Genomic DNA, 26,348 nt, shown 5'->3' with positions numbered 1-26,348 from the left:
CGTGCCAGCTGTAAGGGGCCAGAATCAGGACCACTGCCCCCCCTCCAACTCCTACCCCCTGACGCCATCAGCCATCTGTTTTGTGGGAGGAGCGCTCATCCAGGCTCAGACAAGTGGCTGAAGAACGGGGGTAATCTGGAAATTCAAGGCTCTGATGCTCAACTTTGCTGCTGGTGAATTTCACCGCCTGTTCAGCCCAGGGACGCCTATAAACACAGCATCCTGGTTCCTCTGTCGGCCTTGGGAGGCCTCAGAGCCATCCGCCAGTGCTGGGGAAACCTGGCTGTGAATAAGAATCACCAGGAAACCTTTTAGAAACATAGATTTCCAGGCCCACCTCAGACCTGTAGGATCAGAATCTTGGGGACAGGGACCTTGTCATTTGTGGTTCACAACACAAATTGGCAATTTGTGCTAACGCCCCCTCCCCCATAAAGGAAAGACTCCCAGGTGCTGGGAGTGTCCTTTGCTGATGGTCTTCATGTAAGTCCTGTCGAGCAGGGGTCAACTGCCCAGAGACATCAAGAGCCCAGCTCATGTCTCTTTTGGGTATGGCATCCAATGGCCACTGGTGCTCCTTTTCTAGGGCCAGGCGTCTAGGCAGCCCACAGGACTATTCAAGGAGGCTCTGGACGGCAGAATGTCCTGCAGGGCCCACTGGGACACACTTCCTTGGGTCCTGACCCAAAGCCTGTCCTCAAACATCCCATACGCTGATCTCCACCTCACAGAGGGAATCTGTCTACAAGGCTTGGGGAATGACAGTGGGGAGACCACTATTTCCCAAAACTCATCCCAACAAGACACTCTCCCCAGCATGGCCAAGACATGGGCTTTCAGTCTCAGCCTCAATGTGGTCGTGCTAGAGATGGGCAACCCCTCAGGTCTCGGCCCGGGCCCTCTGAATAGCCCCAGAGGTGGCACTTTAAGTCACTTAGTTCTCTTGCTTTCCATAGAAAATTGAAGCCTTCTGGGGTTCTACTACTAGTTGTGCTATTAAAGATGGGTGGCAGGATTCAATCCAAAGGCACACCTCGTGTTATTATGCTTGGCTTTCTGGCACTTTACAGATCCTGAGTTTTTAACAAATGGAAGTCTTGTGGTAATGCTGCACAGTCAGATGGGAGTACTTTTTAGTAATCAACTATTTTTTGATTCAGGCATGTGCATTGATTTTTAGACATGATGTGTTGCACACTTAATAGATGACAGTCTAGTGTGACCATAATCCTGTAACAGAGAGTGTGTATATAAACCTGTGCCCTGTGTGACTGGCTTCACTGCAAGGTGGGTCTGGAAGCAAACCTACAGAATGGCGGAGATCTGCCTGTATGTGGCCTCAGCTTTTCTCTATGAAGATGCAGGCATGGCAGCAGGCATTTTGAAGATTGGAGGAGGAACAGGGATCTCCTAGAATTCTCCTGACTCCACCCATAGTAGCCCACAGACCGGAGGAATGTAGGTGAATGAGAAGGAAGGAGTGTCTCCAAGGCTTGTCAGAAGCCAGATCTTGACTCTGAGATCTTGTCCCCGTGTTCTCTGAAACTCCTCCCTTCCATCAGCTGGAGGCTGGAAACCTCTCTTTGCACTGGGCGGGACTTAGCGCCTCATTTCTGGTGAGCAGGATGGGGCAGAAGGGGTGCTGTGCCCTGTCTAAAGTTATCAGAAAAGGTGGGCCAGCTTCCACCTGAAGCCTTGAGCCATCCCCCCACCTCCCAGGGAAGAGACATAAGGGGAGGCCATGCTGAGCCAGAGGCAGAGGCCTGGGACCACAGTGTCACAGACCTTCCCATGGGCCGACTCCAGCCCCAGCCTCTGTCTGATTGTTCCCACAGGGAAGACTCCAGTGAAAACCACCAAGCTGAGCCATCAGCCTGCAGAACTATGCAGTGTTATAGGAAGTTTAGGGTCGTTACTACACAGTCAGTTCAGTTGCTCAGTCATGTCCGACTCTGTGTGACCCCATGGACTGCAGCATACCAGGCTTCCCTGTCCATCACCAATTCCCAGAGCTTGCTCAAACACATGTCCATCGAGTTGGTGATGCCATCCAACCATCTCATACTCTGTCATCCCCTTCTCTTCCCACCTTCAATCTTTCCCAGCATCAGGGTCTTTGCAAATGAGTCAGTTCTTTGTGTCAGGTGGCCAAAGTATTGGAGTTTCAGCTTCAGCATCAGCCCTTCCAATGAATATTTAGGACTGATTTCCTTTAGGATGGACTGGTTGGATCTCCTTGCAGTCCAAGGGACTCTTAAAAGTCTTCTCCAACAGCACAGTTCAAAAGCATCAATTGTTTGGTGCTCAGCTTTCTTTATAGTCCAAGTCTCACATCCATACATGACTACTGGAAAAACCATAGCTTTGACTAGATGGACCTTTGTTGACAAAGTAATGTCTCTGCTTTTTAATATGCTGTCTAGGTTGGTCATAGCTTAAATACAGTAAGTTCCCTACATACAAACAAATTCTGTTCTGAGAGCACATTCGTAAGTCTAATTCATTTGTAAGTTCAACAAAGTTAGCCTTGCTACCCAGCTAACACAATCGATTACATAGCGCTGTACTGTAATAGGTTTATGATACTTTGCACACAAATAACACATTAAAAAGCACAAAAAATAAAGAAAACATCTTTAGTCTTATAGCATAGAACCTTGAAAAGGACAGCAGAGCAGCACAACAGCTGGTATACAGGAGCTGGCGCTGAGTGAACAAGCAAGAAGAGTTACTGACTGCACCACTGCTTTTGTGCTCACTTCCAAACATCCTGGGCTTGAAATAAAGCTAATGCACTACTGTGCTCTATACAGTACCTTACAGGTAAGGACACAAATACACAACCACCTGTAGGGCATGCGTGCCTGTGACAGTGTATGCCAGACACGTGAACTGATTTATGTGATTGGACATGTGAGCACACATTCACATCTTTGAAAATTCCCAACTTGAAGGTCTGTAGGTAGAGGACTTTCTGTAGTAGAAGACTCTGGGTGAATGAGAGATCTTATTGCAGAGCCTCTCCTTCATTCATAACAGGTACCAAACTGAGAAATATCAGTCATTTAGAAGGAGGTAAACTGGGAATGCACTCCATTATCCTTGCCTGGAAAATACCATGGACAGAGGAGCCTGGCGGGCTCTAGTCCATGCAGTTGCAAAGAGTCGGCCACTACTGACGGACTGAGCACAGCACAGACTAGTTCTTAAGCCACCCAAATGAAATGAATCCGGTGGTGTTAGTGGGATTTGCCCCTCAGGCCTCTGAGACTGAGAAGTGAGCTCCTGACCTTCACCTACACACACCTCAATGACCAGACTCGTCTGCCAGAGGAGGTACAGGAACTCATGCTGACATGGATCTAAGGTTGAAGAGAGCCTTAGAGATGTAGTGGGATAGACCTCTCATCACTTCTTTATGTACCTCTGGCTGAGACACAGAGATGTTTGTAACCTGTAATTCACTGAGATCCTGAAAATGTTCAAAAAGAAACTCAATCAGATCACGTCGTCTTTTGCCTTAAGGGGCCCATAAGAATAATTAATGAGTTGACACTTCTCTTAAGGAGATGTGGAAATGCATTCACTTATTCCGTCCACAAATCCCTTTGGAGTGCTGACCATATGTCAGGGAGCAGGAAAGCAGTTGAATTAGTTGAGTATCTGGCTCCACCTCCAGATCACACCTTGTTCTGGAGAACAGAGCTGTGTAAAGAAACAGCTATCCCACCATGACAGATACTCTCATAGAAGCCAGGTGTGTCCCAGGGCAGGAGGGAGAGAGTGATTGGTTAGCCTAGGATGGTCAGGAAGGGCCGTGAAGACATAGTGTCTCAGCTGAGACTTAAGGGATGAGAAGCCCCATCCAAGGAGATGAAGGTCAAAGACATGAGAAGTCAAGGGCAGAAAGACCCACAGGCTGAGGGGTTCAGCTGGTGCTAACAAAGGGCCCTGAGTTGCTGCCCTTGGAGTCCACCTGTGACAGATGAAGAGCTTAGATGTTCCTCCTGGAGCTAGTGAAGAGGACCTGGTGTGTATTTCAGAAAGACAACCATGGTGGTGTAGCAGGGACATGGAGCAGAAGTGAGGACGTGGATGGCCCCACAGGGACCAGGGACAGGGCGGTGCTGGACTCAACCCGGAGGGGAGGGCTGAAGGGCCCCTGAGATGCTTCTGAGATGTGACATTTGGGATTCGTTGATGAGGAAAGAGTCCAACCTGGACAATTTGTGTCCAGTGCAAAAACTGAGGAAGGTAACACTGGGCAGAGATTGTGGGGACGTCAGGCAGGGGTGAAGAGCAGGAGTTTCATTCACACATTTGATCCTCAGAGACCCAGACTGTTCTTCGGGAAACACTCAAATGTCCTAACATCTTTGCTGTAAACTGGGTAAACGTCAGAACCGGCCAAGGATTTCTTAGAAAACCAGGTGCTGAATTTTACTGATTGTAAAACCTGTGGAATAAGAAAAGACTGGGGGGAAACATTCACTTAAAATGACATCTGGGTGTGTGTGTGTGTGCGCACAGACACATATACACATTGCAAATTGAAAAGAGAATTTGAAAAACAAAGAAAGATGTAAAAACGGAAATAGAGTTTTGGAAACACTGGCTTCAATCCCGTTGCTCAATCCACCCTTTGATGTAGGGGAGAAATCAATCCTGTTTTGGGGTGGAGACACTTGTTCAAGGACAGAAAACGATTATATTAACCAGAATGACCCCCATCAGTCAACCCTGAAGAGTTTCTATCCTGACAGGACCTTTTATTTCACAAGGTATGTAGAACTTTATGACGTGTTCAAACTTCATGATTTGTTCATATTTATTGACAAATATGACTGATTATTCCTTCTGATAGATTCTATGTCAATTATTTTGGCAAAAGGTGGAAGTAACTCTAGAATAAGGTCAAAACAGACTTTATTTCTATCATGATCTCAATACAACAGAATCTGTTTTCACACATTTTTCCTTCTTAGTGTTTGAAAAATAGGATCTTCAAACCTAAAGATTTAGAATTCACTCAATAAAATTAATACCATGTGCCAAGTGGATTTAGATTCATTTCTGTTAAATTGTATTTGACCTTTGCTCAAGGCAGTCAGGGTCCATGCAGGGACACCCTACTATATACAAAGTGTGGGAAGGTGCTGGTACTACAGGGCGGGGTACAGTGGGAACTGTCACAGACTCTGGGCCCAGGGGACAGGGTGCAAACCATTATCAGAACCCTAAAGGTGTATCACCCACTGATGGGTGCTGAAGCCCTCAGTAGAGGAATGCAGACATCCCATGGTTACACAGGCAGGACTAGGCAGATCACCTCCCCAATCTGACCTTCTCCCACTCTCCGATCTCTTCCTGGTGATTCCCATAGCCTGAGGCCAGCTAAAGTCAGAGGAAAGAGAGCAGACAGTGTAGTTGACAAGGACCAGACTCCCAAACTGAGCAGGATGGAGAAAGGTGAGTATTGCATGTAGAAGCAAAAGAAAATGTCCAACCTAACTTTATTTCTTAAAAGAACTGATTGCATGTACTTGGGTGTGAATATCATGTGCAAATGCAAGCCCTATGGACATTTCACCCAATCTCTCATAAGCTGGGGCTTCCCTGGTGGTTCAGGGGTAGGGAAGATACCCTGGAGTAAGAAATGGCAACTCATTCCAGGATTCTTGCCTGGAGAATTTCATGGACAGAGGCGCCTGGCAGGCTACAGTTCATGGGATCACTGAGCTGCCGTCCATGGGCTGCAAAGAATCAGATACGACTGAGTGACTGAACTGAACTGAGCGACTAACACTTTCTTCTTTTCTCTTAAGTAGCGTTCACCACCATGGCACTGCTGACTGGGGACCGAGCTGTTGGGTGCTCTGGATAGCAGATGCCAAGAAATTAAAGGAGCAAGTGATTTATTGTGAGGAGTACCTATGAATGGGGCTTTCCTTGTGTCTCACGGAGTAAAAAATCCACCTGCAATACAGGAGGGTTTGATCCCTGGGTTGGGAAGATCCCCTGGGGAAGGGAATGGCTACCCAGTCCATATTCCTGCCTGGAGAATTCCATGGACCAAGAAGCCTAGCCGGCTACAGTTTATGGAGTCTCAAAGAGTCAGATACGACTAAGCGTCTAACACACACACACACACACACACACACACACACACACACACACCTATGAACAGCAAAGAGAAGAAGAACGAGTGAACAGCTAGAGCCTTCAGACAGGAAGGCAGATCTGACACCTGTGAATTGGGAGGGGTGGGAAAAAAGTCTGAGATTGTCTCTCTCAGTCCACACAGGAACTCTGGCACAAAGCCTCCCCACAGAGTGGTCCCTGCTGGGAGGAAATGGCCCAGCCCCGGCCCACGGCTTGGTCACTCTCTGCCTCCCCCAGCCCACCCTGGGATGGATGGAGAGGGAGGGAACCCTGGAGGACATCAGTCAACTGCATTCCCTGAGGCAGCATGATCGATCAGTCCTCTCTGGAGGGGGCTCTGAGTGGCACATCTCTACGTCTGCCCCAGAGACCGACTGTCACCTCAGGAGGAGGAGGAGGCCGTGACACAGGGGACATTCTGGATGGACAACAAAGGGAAGGCTGGCACAGAGAGAAGAGAGTCCAGGCAGGGGCTAACAAGAGGTCGGTGACTGGGACAGGCTCCTCCTGTCTGGACTGAAGTGGTGGGTGGGTGTGCCGAGGTGCTGAGCAAACCCCAGATGGAAACCCTGGCTGGAGAATGTGCAGGGGACATCCTGAGTCCCCAAGCATGACCACGGATGAGTGCCAGTGGGCAGACATAAGGCCTGAAGTAGCCTCCAGGGCCCACCTGAGGGGCTGTAGCATGAGGGAAGAATGCAGAAGTCCTCATCTGCTTCACAGCAGACGTGCAGGGCAGCCGTCCGTTCTCGGGGCAATACCACTGCGTGCGTGTGTGAAGTTGCTCAGTCATGTTCTATTCTGCAACCCCATGGACTGTAGTCCATCAGGCTCCTCTGTCCATGGGATTCTCCAGGCAAGAATACTGGAATGGGTTACTATGCCCTCCTCCAGGGGATCTTCCCAACCCAGGGATCAAACCCACGTCTCTTAAATCTCCTGCATTGGCAGGTGGGTTATTTACCATACCACTGTGGTAGGGATAAAATCCTGCCAGGTGAGGTAGATAACTTGACTGGAGACCAAATTAGCCGTTAAAACCAGAACTCAGAGACATGGTGATGCTGGAAAGGGTGCACACTCAGACTGAGTAAACTGAGGGTGAGCACAGGTCCCTGAACTGCAGACTTGGTCAGCGACACAGTCCTTGGGCCAGCCAGGATGCAGAGGATCAGAGCTCTGTCCTTCCCTGCAAAGCATCCAAAGCCCAGACTACCCCCAGCCAATGCCATGGGAAGCACCAGGAATGCTCTGATAGGAGGCAATCTCTGATTCAGCTGAATATCTACCTGAAATGCAATTGTGTTCCAGGGGAAAATACTAATACCCTCTTACAGATAAGATTAAATTCCCTTGTCCTCTCCTTAGGACTGTAGATTGTCAACTTCCTAGAAGACCCCGGAACAACCTTTTGAAGAAATAAATCTAAGACTTAGATGCACTGTGCAGTGAGAGAACCCCACCCTGACTGTCAGTAGCTTCTCAGAATGCGGAAGTCAGTGTCTACACTGAGAGGTTCTGGAGGCCTGGGTGGAAGTTATGATGTAATAGCTTTGGATCGGTAAGCCCTGTGAGATGGATGGTTTTGAAGCAAATCTCAGTGAGTGAGCTGCAGTTTTGATAAGTAAATGCTTTCAGTTGATTCACATTTCTAAGGATTAGGTTTTCTTGGAGGAAGTGGGTAAGTTATTTTTGCTTGGTCCTTAACTTGGGTCCCTTGGACTGCAAGGAGATCCAACCAGTCCATTCTGAAGGAGATCAACCCTGGGATTTCTTTGGAAGGAATGATGCTAAAGCTGAAACTCCAGTACTTTGGCCACCTCATGCGAAGAGTTGACCCACTGGAAAAGACTTTGATGCCGGGAGGGATTGGGGGCAGGAGAAGAAAGGGACAACAGAGGATGAGATGGCTGGATGGCATCACTGACTTGATGGACATGAGCCTGAGTGAACTCCGGGAGTTGGTGATGGACAGGGAGGCCTGGCATGCTGTGATTCATGGGGTTGCAAAGAGTCAGACATGACTGAGCAACTGAACTGAACTGAACTAAACTAACTTGGGTAGGGAAATGGGAACCGATGCTGCTCTAAGATTCTACCTGGGAACTACACTGGCTTCGATTCTTCCTACCCAAAGGGGTGGAGCATTGTAAGAAGGAACTTGTAAGTAGGAAAATAAAGACACAACATTTCCTTTTGCATTTCTAGTAATTTTTAATACTCGACACAGTATTAGTACTAACTGAAGTCCATACTTCATTGGGTCATTTCACCCCATGTCCTTTCCACCCAGGACTCTACATCACATTCACTCTTCTCTTCTCAGCCTCCTCTTGATGGTGACAGTTTCTCAGATGTTCCTGGTTTTAGATATCCTGACGCTTTGAGAAGTCCTCCTTAGGCATTTTGTAAAATGTCCCTCACTGGGATTTGTCTAATGGTTTACTTAAAGTGAGACCGGGGAACTGAGTTTCGGGGAAGAAGACTTCAGACATCAAGTGCAATCCCATTGTATCAAGGGCATAAAACCTCCAGAGGCCATCACTGTCCTTGTTAACTTTGATCACCTGGATGCCATGGTGTATGATCAGGCCACTCAAGATGGTTGTGATCTTGCTCTCTGTCCATCCCCTGCCTGACCAGCACCTGATTCAGCTGCACCCTATGAGCAGGACTGACTTTCCTATGTTCTTGCCCCAGGTCCCAGCTAGTGATGGTTCTCATCAAAGGGGCAGTGAGAGATAAGCCTGGTAACTAATGAGCTTACTTGACATCAGTGCCTCATAACTGGTACTCTCCCCACCTCCAAACTGGGAGTGGAGACTGCTACTTGGTCCTGCCCACTGTCTGCTGCACACTGTAGGGCATCACTCCAGGACCCTGTTTCAGACATGTAAGTGCTCCCATCCATTACACCACTGATGACTCTCTGCTGACTTCCAGGCTCTTTCTTCTGTCTTGAAGCTGGGCAAGCACAAGTCTTGTAGACCTCTAGGTACAGCCCAACAAGAGAGAACAGTCATTTTCCTCCACTAAAAAGTTACTCTTTTCTTCTCTTTCCACCCTGTATTCTTTGAAAGGTAATCCCTGGGTGCCGCTTGCACATAAAGAGTGAGGGTTATGTCCTACTTCTCTGAAAGCAGAATATATAAACTATTTGCAACTTTTTTGCATGGGAGATTTCTCTATGCTACCCCACTTATTGACTTATTTAAATATGTATATTTTAAAATTTATTTATATTGAAGTATAGTTGATTTACAGTATTACATATGTTTCAGGTGAACAGCCTAGTGATTCAGTATTTTTACCCATAATATTCCATTAACAGTTATCACAAGATAATGGCTATATTTTCCTGTGCTGTACATTTTATCCTTGTTCCTTATCTATTTTATACATAGTAATCCCATACCCCTAATTTGCCCCTCACTTCTTCCCTCTCTGCACTAGTAGCCATTGGTCTGTCTTCCATGTCTGTGAGCCTGTTTCTGTTTTGTCATATACATTGGTTTGTATTTTGTGGCTCCCTATGTGTTTTAAGATAATTGGTTCTAATTCTATTTTAAAGTGTCGTGGATATTTTGATGAGGATTGCATCACATCTATAGTTTGCTTTGAGCTGTATGATCATTTTAACGGTATTAATTCTTCCAGTCCAAAAGCATGGGTTTTCTTTCAATTTTTTTGTATCATCTTCAACTTCATCAGTGTTTTCAGAGTATTGGGCTTTCACATCCTTGGTTAAGTTTATTCCTAGGTATTTTATTCTTTCAGATGTGATTTTATTTTATTTTTTAAATTTTTTTGGCCACACCATGCAGAATGCAGGGTCTTTGTTCCCCAATCAGGGATCACACCCATGCCCCCTGCAATGGAGGTGCAGAGTCTTAACAACTGGACCACCAGGGAAGTCCTGGGATGTGATTTTAAGTGGGATTGCTTCTTTACTTTCTCTTTCCAATGGTTCATTATTAGTGTATAGAACACAACAGATTTCCATATATTAATCTTGTATCCTGTAACCTTGCTGAATTCTAACAGTTTTGGGAGTGGAGGCTTTAGGGCCTTCTGTGTAAAGTATAATATCATGCCAGCTGCAAATAGTTGACAGCTTTGTTTCTTCCCTTCCAATCTGGAAGCTTTTTATTCATTTATTTAATTTTGGAATGGCTGTGGCTAGAACTTGCAGTACTATTTTAAGTATGTTTATACTAATATAGTCTCATAGATATTTATTGTATATTTGGGGTTATCAGTTCAGTTCAGTCACTCAGTCATGTCCAACTCTTTGTGACCCCATGGATTGCAGCACACCAGGCCTCCCTGTCCATCTCCAACTCCCAGAGTTTACTCAAACTCATGTCCATTGAGTCAGTGATGCCATCCAACCATTTCATCCTCTGTCGTCCCCTTCTCCTCCTGCCTTCAATCTTTCCCAGCATCAGGGTCTTTTCCAGTGAGTCAGTTCTTCGCATCAGGTGGCCAAAGTATTGGAGTTTCAGCTTCAACATCAGTTCTTCCAATGAATATTCTGAACTGATTTCCTTTAGGATGGACTGGTTGGATCTCCTTGCTGTCCAAGGGACTCTCAAGAGTCTTCTCCAACACCACAGTTCAAAAGCATCAATTCTTCAGCACTCAGCTTTCTTTATAGTCCAAGTCTCACATCCTTACATGACTACTAGAAAAACCATAGTTTTGACTAGACAGACTTTTTTTGGCAAAGTAATGTCTCTGGTTTTTAATATGCTGTCTAGGTTGGTCGTAACTTTTCTTTCAAGGAGCAAGCATTTTTTAATTTCATGGCTGCAGTCACCATCTGCAGTGATTTTGGAGCCCCCTCCCCCCCAAAAATAGTCTGTCACTGTTTCCATTGTTTCCCCATCTATTTGCCATGAAGTGATGGGACCAGATGCCATGATCTTCATTTTCTGAATGTTGAGCTTTAAGCCAACTTTTTCACTCTCCTCTTTCACTTTCATCAAGAGGCTCTTTACTTCTTCTTTGCTTTCTGCCAGAAGGGTGGTGTCATCTGCTTATCTGAGGTTATTGATATTTCTCTTGGCAATCTTGATTCCAGCTTGTGCTTCATCCAGCCCAGCGTTTCTCATGATGAACTCTGCATATAAGTTAAATAAGCAGGGTGACAATATACGGCCTTGACATACTCCTTTCCTGATTTGGAACCAGTCTGTTGTTCCATGTCCAGTTCTAACTGTTGCTTTCTGCATACAGATTTCTCAGGAGGCAGGTCAGGTGGTCTGGTATTATTTTGGGCTTCCCAGGTAACTCTGTGGTAAAAGAATCTGCCTGTCAATGCAGGAGACTTAGGAGATGCATTTTGCATCACTGGGTCAAGAAGATTCCCTGGAGAAGGAAATGGCAACCCACTCCAGTATTCTTGCCTGAAGAATCCCATGAACAGAGGAGCCTGGCAGGCTACAATCTATGGGGTCGCACAGAGGTGGACATTATTGAGTGTCTCTGAGCATCCATGTACTAATGCTATTTTGTCATTTTTTTACCTTCTACCTTCGGAGCTCTCTCAGTTGGCTCCTGAGTCTCTTTGATAGTCCTCCATCATTGTGTCCTTTCTATAAGGTACCTGTACCCTCTTGCTTCCAGGCCTTACAAGTTGTACCAGGCTCATCTTGTGTTTCTCTGCCCCAGTCTGAAAATCAGCCATTTCTTCAAGGATACCTGGTCATTTTTTATCCTACAATGGGTGCTTAGTGTGTTCATTGCTTCTAGGGTATCATTGTCTTTAGCGGCATTTCTTTTTATGTCTAAGTTCCACATTTGTAACCTTTTGTACTTGCAAATCTTCTTCCAGTTTTCCCACAGGAGTCCCTTGAGAAGTCTAAGCAAGAGTGACCTGACAGCTTGGTCTCTCACAATGAAGGTATCTCCACAGGACTGGAAGAGTTAACCAGAGGAATCTTCCGGGCCCTCCAACTCCAAAAAGCTTAAAATGGCATTACACATGGGAAAACACAGAGGAGTTTTCACTTTTTCAGTGCTCATCCTAAGCTTTGAACAAGGTAATTTAGAAGTCCAGGAGACAAAGGCCCATCTTGCTGTGACAGATGACTCTTCAGGACATGGTGATGAATGAGTCTGTAAACCAAACACATCAATACCTGAAGGACGACGCAGTTACCTTCAGTGAGGTTAAACCTCTTCTTTCAGGCAGCAGGTAGAAACTGGCTCCATGGTTATAGTTTTATCCCAAGACAAAGAAATACAGATCAATGACTGAAGTAATTCTTTACCATCAAATTAAGATGTGACAAATTTGTCTATTCTTCACTGACAATATTTTGCTTCTTCTGCAAAACTAAGATTAAAGTGAAAGGGAAAAAAAGAAAAAGAAAGAAGCTTTTAAAGATTTCCTGTTTCAACTCTCTGGTTGTTTCTGTTTGTTCACGGAGATGTTCTCCATAGTGGTTTTAAAGTTAATAAGATACAATGCCATGAAAACTTGAAAAACCAAACCAAAGCAACAAAATTATTTTGCAAAGAGCTAAATTTGACCCCCATGAAGATTTGAGTTTCAACTAAAGGAAGTAGGGCTTGAAGACACGTTATCTATAATAATAATAAAAAGAAAGAAAGAGGGACTTCCCTGGCAGTCCCATGGTTAAGACTCCATGCTTCCAATGCAGGGGGCATGGGTTCAATCCCAAGTCAGGGAACTAAGATCCCGCATGCTGCAGAACAGGGCCAAAGAAATTAAAGTGCGAAGTGAAAGTGTTAGTTGCTCAGTCATCTCTGACTCTTTGTGACCCCATGAACTGCAGCCCACCAGGCTCCTCTGTCCATGGAATTCTCCAGACAAGAAAACTGGAGTGGGTAAGCCATTTCCTTCTCCAGGGGATCTTCCAAACCCAGGGATCAAACCCGGATGTCATGTATTTCAGGCAGATTCTTTACTGTCTAAGCCACCAGGGAAGCCCTCCAAAAAATTAAAAAATAAAAATAAATGGATGCAATTAAATCCCTGTGGTATTAAGTTCTACAATTTTGTGATTCTATGAATGTGTATGTTCACTCTGGGTCTTTGAGAGCCAAAGTACCCCCAATAATTCCTTATACACACTGTCATGTAAACTGATTCTTGACCCAGAGCTGATGGGTTGGGAGTCAGCCATGATCCAAAGACACACAGCTGGATTCTGGCTCTGACCCTGGAATACCATGGTCTGTAAGCTGGTTGATGAGTTGGCCGTGTGTGAAAGGCTGGGAAAGTAGTGGTACTTCATCCTAAATTGTGACTAGCCAGTTAATCCTCTCCTCCAGAAGATAAGGTGTCCTCCTCCCCCCAGTGGCTGCAGAATCACCAGAGCTCCTGCATGACCTGAACTGTGCTCCAGCATGTCTCTGGTCTCCATGTGGTCCAGTCTTGTGGGCACTGCAATCTTGTGCTTTCTAATTTCCTGGAGAGCTCTTACAAAAATAAAAAAGGCTTTTCTGTGGTTACCTGAGCATGTCTTTGCTTTAGGTGCCTTAAAAGAGTCTAACAGAGTAGTCACGTATTAAAAGGACCCCAAAGTGTATATCGTGCATTCCTTGAGGGCGGATAACAAGTCTTACCTTTATATCCTAAGGGGTGCCTTCAGTCAGTGTTTACTGTATGATTAGTGAAAGAGCGAATGTGTGAATGAAAGAATGAATGTCATAACAAGACCTGCAAAGGTCAAGACTGAGAACAGAACCAACAGAATTTCTTGACGCTGTGTGAAACAGCACTAAAATGAGTCATTCTTTTCTGTTCTGATATTAGATCACACTGACACCAAGCTAAAGTAGCTGCTTGATCCTGGAAGATAAGACCACAACCAACCAAACTCTCTTCAAGAGCCTTGCCATTGCAGTGCCCCCTACACCGAAACTATAATATCATAAACTCTGTCCACTTCAAGCCAGTTCTCCATCTGGTGAGAACCACCTTAAAAACGCCCCAATCTAGACCTAAAGGCCTACCCTACCTTTCACTTTAAGTCACCAATACCTATCAAGGTGATGTTGTCCCTTACTGAGATATGGCAAATTTGTTGATTTTTCACTGACAACAATTTACTTCTAGAAAACCAAGTGCAGTCTTTGACAAAGCACAATATAGATTTGCTTGGTAAGTCTGTTTTTCTGGTGGCCTTTGGAAGAGTTGACAGTGTGACACAACTGGTTTTAGGTTTGTTTCTTTTTTCTTTTTTTTTTTTAAACAAAACTCTCATTTCTTTGAATGTACAAAAATCTACTAAGTACAGAGAGATATAATCGTATTGCTTTCCCCAGAGAACTTGAAGTACAAAGTAAAGAAGTCATGTGGTTTTTTTTTTTTTTTAACTTGGTCCAAAAAATCAAATTACCGGACTAGAAGTTATTTAAAAATGTTTTCCAACTCTAGGATTTGGGTTTCAGTGAGTCCAAGGAAATGCTCCTGTGTGCGAACTCTGTCGCTCAATCATATCCTACTCTGTGACGCTATGGACTGTAGCCACCAGGCTTCTCTGTCCGTGGGATTCTCCAGACAAGAATACTGGAGAGGTTGCCAGGTGCTCCTTCAGGGAACCTTTCCAATGCAGGGACTGAACCTGAGTCTCTCCCGATTCTTGCGACTCCTGCACTACAGATGGATTCTTTACCACCGAGCTACCAGGGAAGCCCAAGAAGTTCTCACTAGATGCTAGTTTGCATAAATGTCCCAATCACTCGCTACTGTGTGAATGCAGAAGAAATCTAACATTGTCTCAATTCTGAAGCAGAGAGTGGCTTAGGGTTCATGGCCAAATGTGTTAGAGCTCCACGGCCCATTAAACATGGAGTTTAATTTGTCAAATATACACAAAAAATGTGCAGCTCTGGACTTGCAGTAAAGTATCCATCATGAGACTCATTTTAACCCAAATGACTCTAAAAAATGGCTGTCAATTCCAGACGTTTCCAACTGGATGGGACCACAGGCACACATGTCACACAATACACCACACACAGTGTAAACAGACCATTCACATCCACAACGGAGATATTTATGGTATTTTCCGTTGTTGCCATGTCAACCCATGGAACAACCAGGCCATTAAATCATGCTGTCAGCGGGCCAAGACAGTAACACTGCAAAAAAATTCCAGTTGCTGACATGAAAATTGCATTTATCATTTCAAGACTTGTTGTTTTTTTTCCCCCCCCAGCTGCCTCTTGCTTTATGCTTCTCCCTGCTTTTGAGCTGGTCTTTCAGGGCACAAGGAGGACTGGAATGAGCTGTTTAAACAGCAAGAGAAATTTCAACTCATTCTTTTCTTTTTTTTACAAATATGTTACTTTAATTTTTATTTATTTATTTTATTTTTGGCTGTGCTGGGTCTTTGCTGCTGCAAGAAGACTTTCTCTAGTTGTGACGATTGGGCTTCTCATTTCAGTGACTTCTCTTGTTGCAGAGCATGGGCTCTGGGACACAAGCTTCAGCACTTGCAGTACCTGGGCTTAGTTGCTCCACAGCGTGTGGAATCTTCCTTGACCAGGGATTGAACCCATATCCCCTGCACTGGCAGACAAATTCTCAACCACTGTACCATCAGGGAAACCCTGCAGATTATTTTTGATTATTTTTATTTTCATAGGAACTTACTTTTTAAGGTGGCAATCTTGAGGTCAAATGCTAGGAGAAGAGCTGTGTTGAGGACTGAAGACTTATTGATAGAACTCCTGAGCTTTCAAAGTTGGATTTATTACTTAATTTTTCCCATCAGAAAATCTCTTGGATTTGAGAGCATTCACTCTGCTTTCTTCTGAACCCAGCTTGAGGGCCTCTTGTTAAAATTTGTCTCCAGGATCACAGAGAAAGTCCAATTAATAGCTATGGGGTAGGCTCTGTAATGAGTAACCACATACCCAAGAGTAAATTTCTCTGGGCCATCCTGATTTTACATGATCATACTAATTTCAGAAAAGATAGTTCATTAAATATATAACTACATAGAATTTAAATTTTCTACTGTTAGAAGACTTTTCACATATATTCCCAAGTCAGAAATGCACTGAGTGCTAGAAGTGTTAGATAAGAAATACAGTGAGTGAAAAAGTGTCAAATTCTTGCAGCCACATGGACTGTAGCTTCTGTCCAGGTAATTCTCTAGGCAAGAATACTGGAGTGGGTAACCATTCCCTTCTCCCTGGGATTTTCCTGACTCAGGGATCAAACCTGGGTCTCCTGCATTGCAGGCAGATTCTTTACCATCTGAGCCACTAAGAAGTCCAAGAAATAAGATAACCATGATATTTCAGTGTGAATCATGATAGAATCCCCAGACAGTGGAAGTGACAAATAGATTCAAAGGATTAGATCTGATAGACAGAGTGCCTGAAGAACTAAGGATGTAAGTTCGTGACATTGTACAGGAGGCAGTGATCGACGCCATCCTCAAGAAAAAGAAATGCAAAAAGGTAAAATGGTTGTCTGAGGAGGCCTTAGAAAGAGCTGAGAAAAGAAGAGAATCTAAAGGAAAAGGAGAAAAGAAAAGATATACCCACTTGAATGCAGAGTTCCAAAGAATAACAAGGAGAGATAAGAAAGCCTTCCTCAGTGATCAGTGCAAAGAAATGGAGGAAAACAATAGAATGGGAAAGACTAGAGGTCTCTTTAAGAAAATTAGAGATACCAAGGGAACATTTCAAGCAAAAATGGGTACAATAAAGGACAGAAATGGTATGGACATAACAGAAGCAGAAGATATTAAGAAGAGGTGACAAGAATACACAAAAGAACTGTACAAAAAAGATCTTCACGACCCAGATAATCATGATGGTGTGATCACTCACCTAGAGCCAGACATTCTGGAATGGGAAGTCAAGTGGACATTACAAAGTGTCACTGTGAACAAAGCTAGTGGAGGTGATAGAATTCCAGTTGAGCTATTTCAAATCCTAAAAGATGATGCTGTGAAAGTGCTGCACTCAATATGCCAGCAAATTTGGAAAAAGCAGTGGCCCCAGGACTGGAAAAGGTCAGTTTTCATTCCAATCCCAAAGAAGGGCAATGCCAAAGAATCTTCAAACTACCACACAGTTGCATTCATGTCACACACTAGCAAAGTAACACTCAAAATTTTCCAAGCCAGGCTTCAATCGTACATGAACTGTGAACTTCCAGAACTTTAAGCTGGATTTAGAAAAGGCAGAGGAACCAGAAATCAAATTGCCAACATCTATTGGATCATTGAAAAAGCAAGAAGGTTCCAGAAAAACATCTACTTCTGCCTTATTGACTATGCCAAAGCCTTTGACTGTGTAGATCACAACAAATTGTGGAAAACTCTTCAAGAGATGGGAATACCAGGCCACCTGACCTGCCTCCTGAGAAATCTGTATACAGTTCAGGAAGCAACAGTTAGAATTGGACATGGAACAACAGACTGGTTCCAAATTGGGAAGGAGTACGTCAAGGCTGTATATCGTCACCTTGCTTATTTAACTTATATGCAGAGTACATCATGTGAAATGCCAGGCTGGATGAAGTGCAAGCTGGAATCAAGACTGCAGGGAGAAATATCAATAACTTCAAATAGGCAGATGACAGCACCCTTATGGCAGAAAGTGAGGAGGAACTAAAGAGCCTCTTGATGAAAGTGAAAAAGCTGGCTTAAAACTCAACATTCAAAAGACTGTGATCATGGCAGCAGGTCCCATCACTTCATGGCAAACAGACGGGGAAACAATGGGAACAGTGACAAACTTTGTTTTCTTGCGCTCCAGAATCACTGTGGAAGGTGACTGCAGCCACGAAATTAAAAGATGCTTGCTCATTGAAAGAAAAGCTATGAACAATTTGGCGTGTAAGCAGAGACATTACTTTGCCGACAAAGGTCCGTCTAGTCAAAGCTATGGTTTTTCCAGTAGACATGTATGGGTGTGAGAGTTGGACCATAAAGAAAGCTGAGCACTGAAGAATTGATGCTTTTGAACTGTGGTGTTGGAGAAGACCCTTGAGAGTCCCTTGGACTGCCAGGAGATCAAATCAGTCAATCCTAAAGGAAATCAATCCTGAATGTTCTTTGGAAGGACTGATGTTGAAGCTGAAACTCCAATACTTTGGCCACCTGATGGGAAGAGCTGGCTCATTAGAAAAGACCCTGATGCTGGAAAAGATTGAAAGCAAGAGGAGAAGAGGATGAGATGGTTGGATGGCATCACCGATGCAGTGGACATGAGTTTGAGCAGAATCTGGGAGCTGGTGATGGACAAGGAAGTCTGGTGTGCTGCAGTCCATGGGGACAGAAAGAGTTGGGCATGACTGAGAGACTGAACTGAGCTGAGCACACAAGCAACACAAATACTAGTGGCTCAAGTTAAGGTATTTAGTTCTTTTCTATGTATGGGAAGATGCAAGCATCTGGGCTTACTGAAATCATTTTTCATGTACACTTCACCCACCTGGGACCAGTGTCCTATTTTATATCCTGAGTTTCCTTTCCTCAGGGCTCACCTTAAGGAGAGACTACATTCTGATGGCTGTTAGATAGCAGGTATTCTTCTCTTTTCTTAATTCCCTTAGGGTGCGCTGGCTGTCACCAGAGGGCTGCAGTCCCTAATGACTGTGACACCCTTCTTACTGATATGGCAGGAAATACTCGATTTCATAAATCCTAGAAAGAAGAAGTAGATCACGTGCTTTTAAAGAAAGACCAAGTTAGGGGCGTACAGGTACCTGGAAGGCGTAAGGAGGAGAGGCAGAAGAAGAGGGTTTTTTAAAAAAAATTAATTTTATTAGAGTACAGTTGCTTTACAATGGTGTGTTAATTTCTACCATACAGCAGAGTGAATCAACCTTATGTACACATATATCCCCTCGTTTTGGTGGACTTCTTTCCCATTTAGAGTACTGAGTGGGCTTCCCTGGTAGCTCAGCTGGTAAAGAACCCACCTGCACTGCAAGAGACCCCACTTCAATTCCTGGGTCCAGAGGGTCCCTTGGAGAAGGGATAGGCTGAGCCACAAGGGGGCCCAAGAATCCTGGAGTGGGTAGCCTATCTCTTCTCCAGGGGATCTTCCCAACCCAGGAATCAAACTGGCATCTCTTGCGTTGCAGGCTGATTCTTTACCAACTGAACTATCAGGGAAGCCAAAAGCAGCCAGTACAAGGGAGCAAATACAGTCAGTCTGTTCGTTTAGAGTTCAAAAGCTAATCTTTGCTGCTGGGTAGAAGTGGAGACGTGCTGGGAGGGAAGGTGACTGGAAAGAGCACAGATGGGCCCCCGAGGGACTGGTGATGCTCTCTTCCTTGATTTGGGTGCTGCTTACAGGATGGGCTTAGTGTGTAAAACTCACTGGACATATGTTTATATGTTCACATTTCCTCATGTTAAACTTTGATAAAAAGCTTTCTTCAAATGGCTCACCTTGTTTCGGAGACCATCATTTCAGGGGGAGGATTGTCTAAGAGCTCTTGAATCTGAATAAAAGTGGGGTAAACAAGGTCAAGTTTCCTGGATTCCAGGGAAATGAGGAGCTATGAATCAGCGAATGAAGCCATCATATCAGGTAGTGAAAACTGACATCTCTGGGCAGCCCCCTCCACCCTCTGTAGCCCAAGGCTTAGAATGTCAGAGCAAAACCCACAAGCTTGGAAACCGTCACCACTAGTTACACCTAGAGGCAAACAACCCAGCCATTGTCTCATCGATTTAAAGGAAGCAGACAAATAAAAATTGATAAGGCCCGGAACAGGGGAGCTGTCTCTTAGTGGTGTCAGAATGAAGCCGGTGCAGCTCGGTTCCTGCCAAGTCTTGGGGAGAAATCCATCATTCCTGGCCAGCCCCGGTGGTCAGCCCCACTGTGGTGGGTGATTAGCACAGAAACGCGTAATGATTAACCGGCCTTGTATATACAATGCACACAGACACAGACTTATCATCCAGCACCTCAGCATTTAGTACTTAGTCACACCCAAGGTTCAGACAAGGAAATGTATAGCTATTAATATGCTTCAAATTCTGGAGTCAGTGTTAATTCCTATAGCTCAGCATCATTCGTCTCAGTTTCCCCCAACTGGAGGGAAAAGGAAACTTTGGATTAAATTTGGAAAAAGCCCCCAGTTACTCCCAGATGGATTCCTAAAGAGCATTTCTTAATGCAGTTTCCAAAAATGGATTTAAAAAATTATTTACAGATTACTAACACCTTAAAAAGGGAGCAGTGACAAAGAATGATGGCCAGGTTGGAATGGCAGTACAAAATATAAGTTTCCAGAAAAAGTGTAACCCATATTAACAAAAAACAAGACCAAAAAACTCTTGTTAACCAATTTCTTCAATAACACATATATAGGTCCTAAAAAAATTGTGGATTGCAATCCGTGCTTTCAACTTCTCATCAGAGTTGGCTTAAACAGACAATGTCTTTGCTTACCTGCTCTGATGAAGGAGGAATAGCTTTATACAGCACTTGCTGTACAAGTGCTGTACATGGATTAAAGATCTAAACGTAAGACCAGAAACTATAAAACTCCTAGAGGGGAACATAGGCATAACACTCTCCGACATAAATCACAGCAGGATCCTCTATGATCCACCTCCCAGAATTCTGGAAATAAAAGCAAAATAAACAAATGGGATCTAATTAAAATTAAAAGCTTCTGCACAATAAAGGAAAATATAAGCAAGGTGAAAAGACAGCCTTCTGAATGGGTGAAAATAAGAGCAAATGAAGCAACTGACAAACAACTAATCTCAAAAATATACAAGCAACTTATGCAGCTCAATTCCAGAAAAATAAATGACCCAATCAAAAAATGGGCCAAAGAACTAAATAGACATTTCTCCAAAGAAGACATATGGATGGCTAACAAACACATGAAAAGATGCTCAACATTCACTCATTATTAGAGAAATGCAAATCAAGACCACAATGAGGTACCACTTCACACCAGTCAGAATGGCTGCGATCCAAAAGTCTACAAGCAATAAATGCTGGAGAGGGTGTGGAGAAAAGGGAACCCTCCTACACTGTTGGTGGGAATGCAAAAGTACAGCCACTATGGAGAACAGTGTGGAGATTCCTTAAAAAATTGCAAATAGAACTGCCTTATGACCCAGCAGTCCCACTGCTGGGCATATACATCAAGGAAACCAGAATAGAAAGAGACACATGTACCCCAATGTTCATCGCAGCACTGTTTATAATAGCCAGGACATGGAAACAACCTAGATGTCCATCAGCAGATGAATGGATAAGAAAGCTGTGGTACATATACACAATGGAGTATTACTCAGCCATTAAAAAGAACACATTTGAATCAGTTCTAATGAGATGGATGAAACTGGAGCCGATTATACAGAGTGAAGTAAGCCAGAAAGAAAAACACCAATACAGTATACTAACACATATATATGGAATTTAGAAAGATGGTAATAATGACCCTGTATGTGAGACAGCAAAAGAGACACAGATGTGTAGAGCAGACTTTTGGACTCTGAGGGAGAGGGAGAGGGTGGGATGATTTGGGAGAATGGCATTGAAACATGTATACTATCATGTAAGAAATGAATCGCCAGTCTATGTTTGATGCAGGATTCAGGATGCTTGGGGCTGGTGCATGGGGATGATCCAGAGAGATGATACGGGGTGGGAGGTGGGAGGGGGGTTCATGTTTGGGAACTCATGTACACCTGTGGTGGATTCATGTCAATGTATGGCAAAACCAATACAGTACTGTAAAGTAAAATAAAGTAAAAATTAAAATTAACAAAAATTATTTACAGATTACTAACACCTTAAAAAGGGGGCAGTGACAAAGAATGATGGCCAGGTAGGAATGGCAGTACAAAATATAGGTTTCCAGAAAAAGCACAACCCATATTAACAAAAAACAAAACCAAAAAACTCTTGTTAACCGATTTCTTCAATAACACGTATATAGGTCCTAAAAAAATTGTGGATTGCAATCCGTGCTTTCAACTTCTCATCAGAGTTGGCTTAAACAGACAATGTCTTTGCTTACCTGCTCTGATGAAGGAGGAATAGCTTTGTACAGCACTTGCTGAATCCTGGAGCTGTTTTGCAGCTATGAACAGACCCGGGCTCTCTCCCCATCTGACCCCTGCTTTCTGTTTCAGCTGCCAGTTCACTCAGCAAAGCTGCCTAGGTCCTTGTAGGAGCCAGGCCCTGACTTGCTTACTGGGGACCCAGACAGCAGTGGGTCAGGCCTGATACAGGCTGTTGGGAACTGACCCCTTGTTGCCCTGTCCTGGGGCAAAATCTCACACTGGCTTTTGTAAATTCCCCCAACTCTCCCACCTCCTGTCAGCCAGCTCCCAACTTTCCAGGACCCTGGCTATCAGGGTGATGCCCTTAAAGATCTAATGATTTTAGATGCCACTGCATATTTCCTTTTTGGCCGCCAACCTGTGGAGTGATAAACCCAAACAATACAAACATGCAAATTATCTCCCACCAAGCAAAAGCAACAGAAAACAAAACCTCTGATCACATAGAGGGACAGTCCTTAAGATAAGAAAGGTATTTAGAATGCTTCCAAGTCTGACTCCAGATTTCCTTTTCAGGAGAATACGTCGTGTCAGCGTCCTCCCTAGGCCTTTCTGTGTCTCTGTGTCAAAATGGTTTCTCTATTTTGCTTTGATCTAAGATATATCTTTTACCTGGAGAACCCTTTCCTCCACCTCCACCTATAAAAATGTACCCATTCTTCAAACCTCAAGATCAGATGTCCCGTCCCCCATGAGTCTTGTAGGTAACTCTGGCCTCTCTCCCACAGCTGTGTTCAATGACATCATCTTGATAGCTTGAAATCAGCCTGATGAGAGTACTGACACCACGGAAACTGACAAATCCCACCAATCAGAGCTTGATTACTCATTTTGTTGACCAGGTTTAAGAAAGTGGTAGAGAAGGTGTTAAGATAGCAGATTAAAGTAAAAATGTGTGCTGGGCTTAGAGCTATTATACTCTGAAAGCTCATGGATTTGAAGAAATATTCTCCAGTACTTGAAAATTATTCTCCATTTCAGCAAAGAAGCCTCTCACACCGCTGATGAACCTATGGAGTTTCAACAGGTTTTCATAGCTGCTCCTTTGTTTTTGCAGTTTAACATCTGCAAAAAGGTCAGTCAACATCCATATTGGAACTACACCTGTTCATTAATGAGATGAGCAATGTCTTTGTGAATATGATAGTAAGATTTGTGCTCCAATTTTCAAAAATCATAGTTGAATCACAACCATCGGTTGGCTATAAATACAAACATTCAGCAAAAACCAGCAAAAGCATCCTGTTAGTACAAACTGCATGGAATTGAAACTAATTGCATTTTATTATTGTTGACATATCATGTGCTATTCTTTCTTTATATCAGTAAAATTTATAATAAGCAAAGAAATGTACATTACAAACACACATACTTTTTTCCAGAGAGCCAGTTGTGAGACATTTATCTGAACATCAGTACCTGGGGTGGCAGGACGGAAGGAGGGATGCACTAGCTGACCTGCTCGCCTCCCTGCAAGCTGGCTTCCCACAGGGCTGCTGTAAGAAGCAAGCGGGTAATGGGTGCACATCTCAGCTTGGCAGCCCTGGCACAGCAGCAGCCTCATACGGCGATGTCTGTTGAAAGCGTACCACGTCCCATGCGTGTTCTGAACTTTGTGTTTAGTCTTCGTGGCAGTCTCATTCATGGGCTCTCTGTCACTCCCAAGGCAGAACACAGGTTAAGAAATCTGTATGGCAAATACTGTATGATATCACTTCTATGTGTGGAATCTAGAAACAATACCACAAACTAAGAAATATAACAAATGAACAAACTCACAGACACAGGGAATTAGCTAGTGGTTACCAGTGGCAGTAGAGAGCAGAGGGAGGAAGAGGTACAAATTATTAGGTGTAAGATAAGCTACGAGGATCTATGGTACAACATGGGGAATACAGCCAATATTTTACAATAACTATAAGTGGAATGCAATCTTTAAAAATTGTAAATCACTATATTGTACACCTGTAACTTAGGGTGAGGGCTTCCCTGATAGCTCAGTTCGTAAAGAATCCACCTGCAATTCAGGAGATCCGGGTTTGATCCTGGGTCAGGAAGATCCACTGGAGAAGGGATAGGCTACCCACTCCAGTGTTCTTGGTCTTCCTTTGTGGCTCAGCTGGTAAAGAATCCGCCTGCAATGCAGGAGACCTGGTTTTGATCCCTGGGTTGGGAAGATCCCCTGGAGAAGGGAAAGGCCACCCACTCCAGTATTCTGGCCTGGAGAATTCCATGGACTGTATAGACCATGGGGTTGCCAAGAGTCGGACATGACTGAGCAACTTTCACTTTCACTTTTAGAGGAAAATGGCAACCCACTCCAGTATTCTTGCCTGGAGGATGGACAGAGGAGCCTGGTGGGCTACAGTCCATGGGTCACAAAGACTCGGACACAACTCAGTGACTAACACTTTTTCTAGCTACAAGGATATATTATACAACACAGGGAATGTAGCCAATATTTACAATAACTGTAAATGGAATGTAATCTTTAAAAATTGTGAATCACTGTATTGTACACCTATAACTTAGATAATACTGTATGTCCATACTTCAATAAAAGTAAAAAAAAGAAAGCTGCCTGGGCCTCCTGGTTGGAGGATTGAGCAGGCTACTCTTGAGAGTTTCAGACATGATTCTCTCTCTTCTCCCATCAAAGGGTCTGCTTTTGCTCTTCCAAACTCTCTTATCCTCCCTTTTGGTTGTGCTTCTGTTTGCTCACTTTGACTTCAGCCACCAGAAAAGAAGAGGGAGGAGGAAATATCAACCAAGATTCTTCTTTTTCCTCTTTCTTTGCCACTCCTTTTTTTTTTTTTGAGGCTTCATTGGCTTTTTAAAGGCTTATTTGCATTTAGCTTTAAACTTACAGAAGCATTGCTGTAATATAACAAAGAAATAGCAAAAAGAAAAATAAAGTTAGATATATTATAAAAAGCAATATTCGGCCCTACTCATCCACATGTTTTGCATCCATAGATTCAACGACCCACAGTTTGAACTTCAATCCAGAGTTAGTTAAACCCCAGAATTTGGAACTCATGGGTAGGGAGAGCTCAATGTATGATGTCATTTTATACAAGGGACTTGAGCATCCTTGGATTTTGGTATCTGCTGAGACTCCTGAAACAGATCCCTGGCATAGACCGAGGGACAGCTGTATACGCACTCATACAGTATTAGGAAACTGTCTACAGAGTTGTGGAATAGTTTTCTGTAACTTTGCTGGAAATAAGTAATTTTGTTACTTAAATTATGGGAGGCCCTAAAAATATGGTTATATTGAAATTGTCAGAAACAATTGCAAATATTGTCTCTCTGTCTTATTTTTAATTTAATTTTTTATTTAGAGATAATTATAAGTGTGTTAGTCGCTCAGTCATGTCCAACTCTTTGCAACCCCTTGGACTATAGCCTACCAGGCCCTCGGCCCATAGGATTTTCCAGGCAAGCATACTGGAGTGGGTTGCCATTTCCTTCTCCAGGGGATCTTCCCAACCCAGGGATCAAACCCAGGTCTCCCACATTGCAGGCAGATGCTTTACCGTCTGAGCTACAAGGGAAGCCCTAGAGATAATTATAAATTTACATGCAAATGAAAGAAAAAGAAATAGCAAACACCCTTTCTTCACATCACTCCCTGTCTATTTCTTTCTTCTTTTAAGTCTTTACTGAATTAGCTACAATATTGTTTCTGTTTCACATTTTGGTTTTTTTGGGCCAAGAGGCATATGGGATCTTGGCTCTCCAACCAAGAGAAATCTTAACCCCTGGATGGCCAAGGAAGTCCCCACCCTGTGTCTGTTTCACTCCACTTGCTCTGTCACCTTTTCCCTTCCTCTTCTCTCCACCTAGTTGTGCCGGACATCGAGTTGGTGCCATCAGCTGGCCAGATGGACACTGCAGCCACCACTCGGGCCCTCGACACCTCCCCACAGCCTTGCATGTGAGTGGAGGAACAGCTTCCTTTTCTAACTATGCGTTCCTGTCTGGTCCATTCCAAGCACAGCCCTGTCAGCCCCATGTTTCGTTGGCTGCCTGAGTGTCACCACAGAAGCGCATGGAACACATCTTAGGCAGGTACACACAGTGCTATCCCAACTCCTTGGGTCCAAATGTGTTTCCATATCTGCAATTCCAGGATTT

This window comes from Budorcas taxicolor, chromosome 13, assembly GCF_023091745.1.
Source record: "Budorcas taxicolor isolate Tak-1 chromosome 13, Takin1.1, whole genome shotgun sequence".
Lineage (NCBI taxonomy): Eukaryota > Metazoa > Chordata > Mammalia > Artiodactyla > Bovidae > Budorcas > Budorcas taxicolor.
This window is presented reverse-complemented; position numbering follows the sequence as displayed.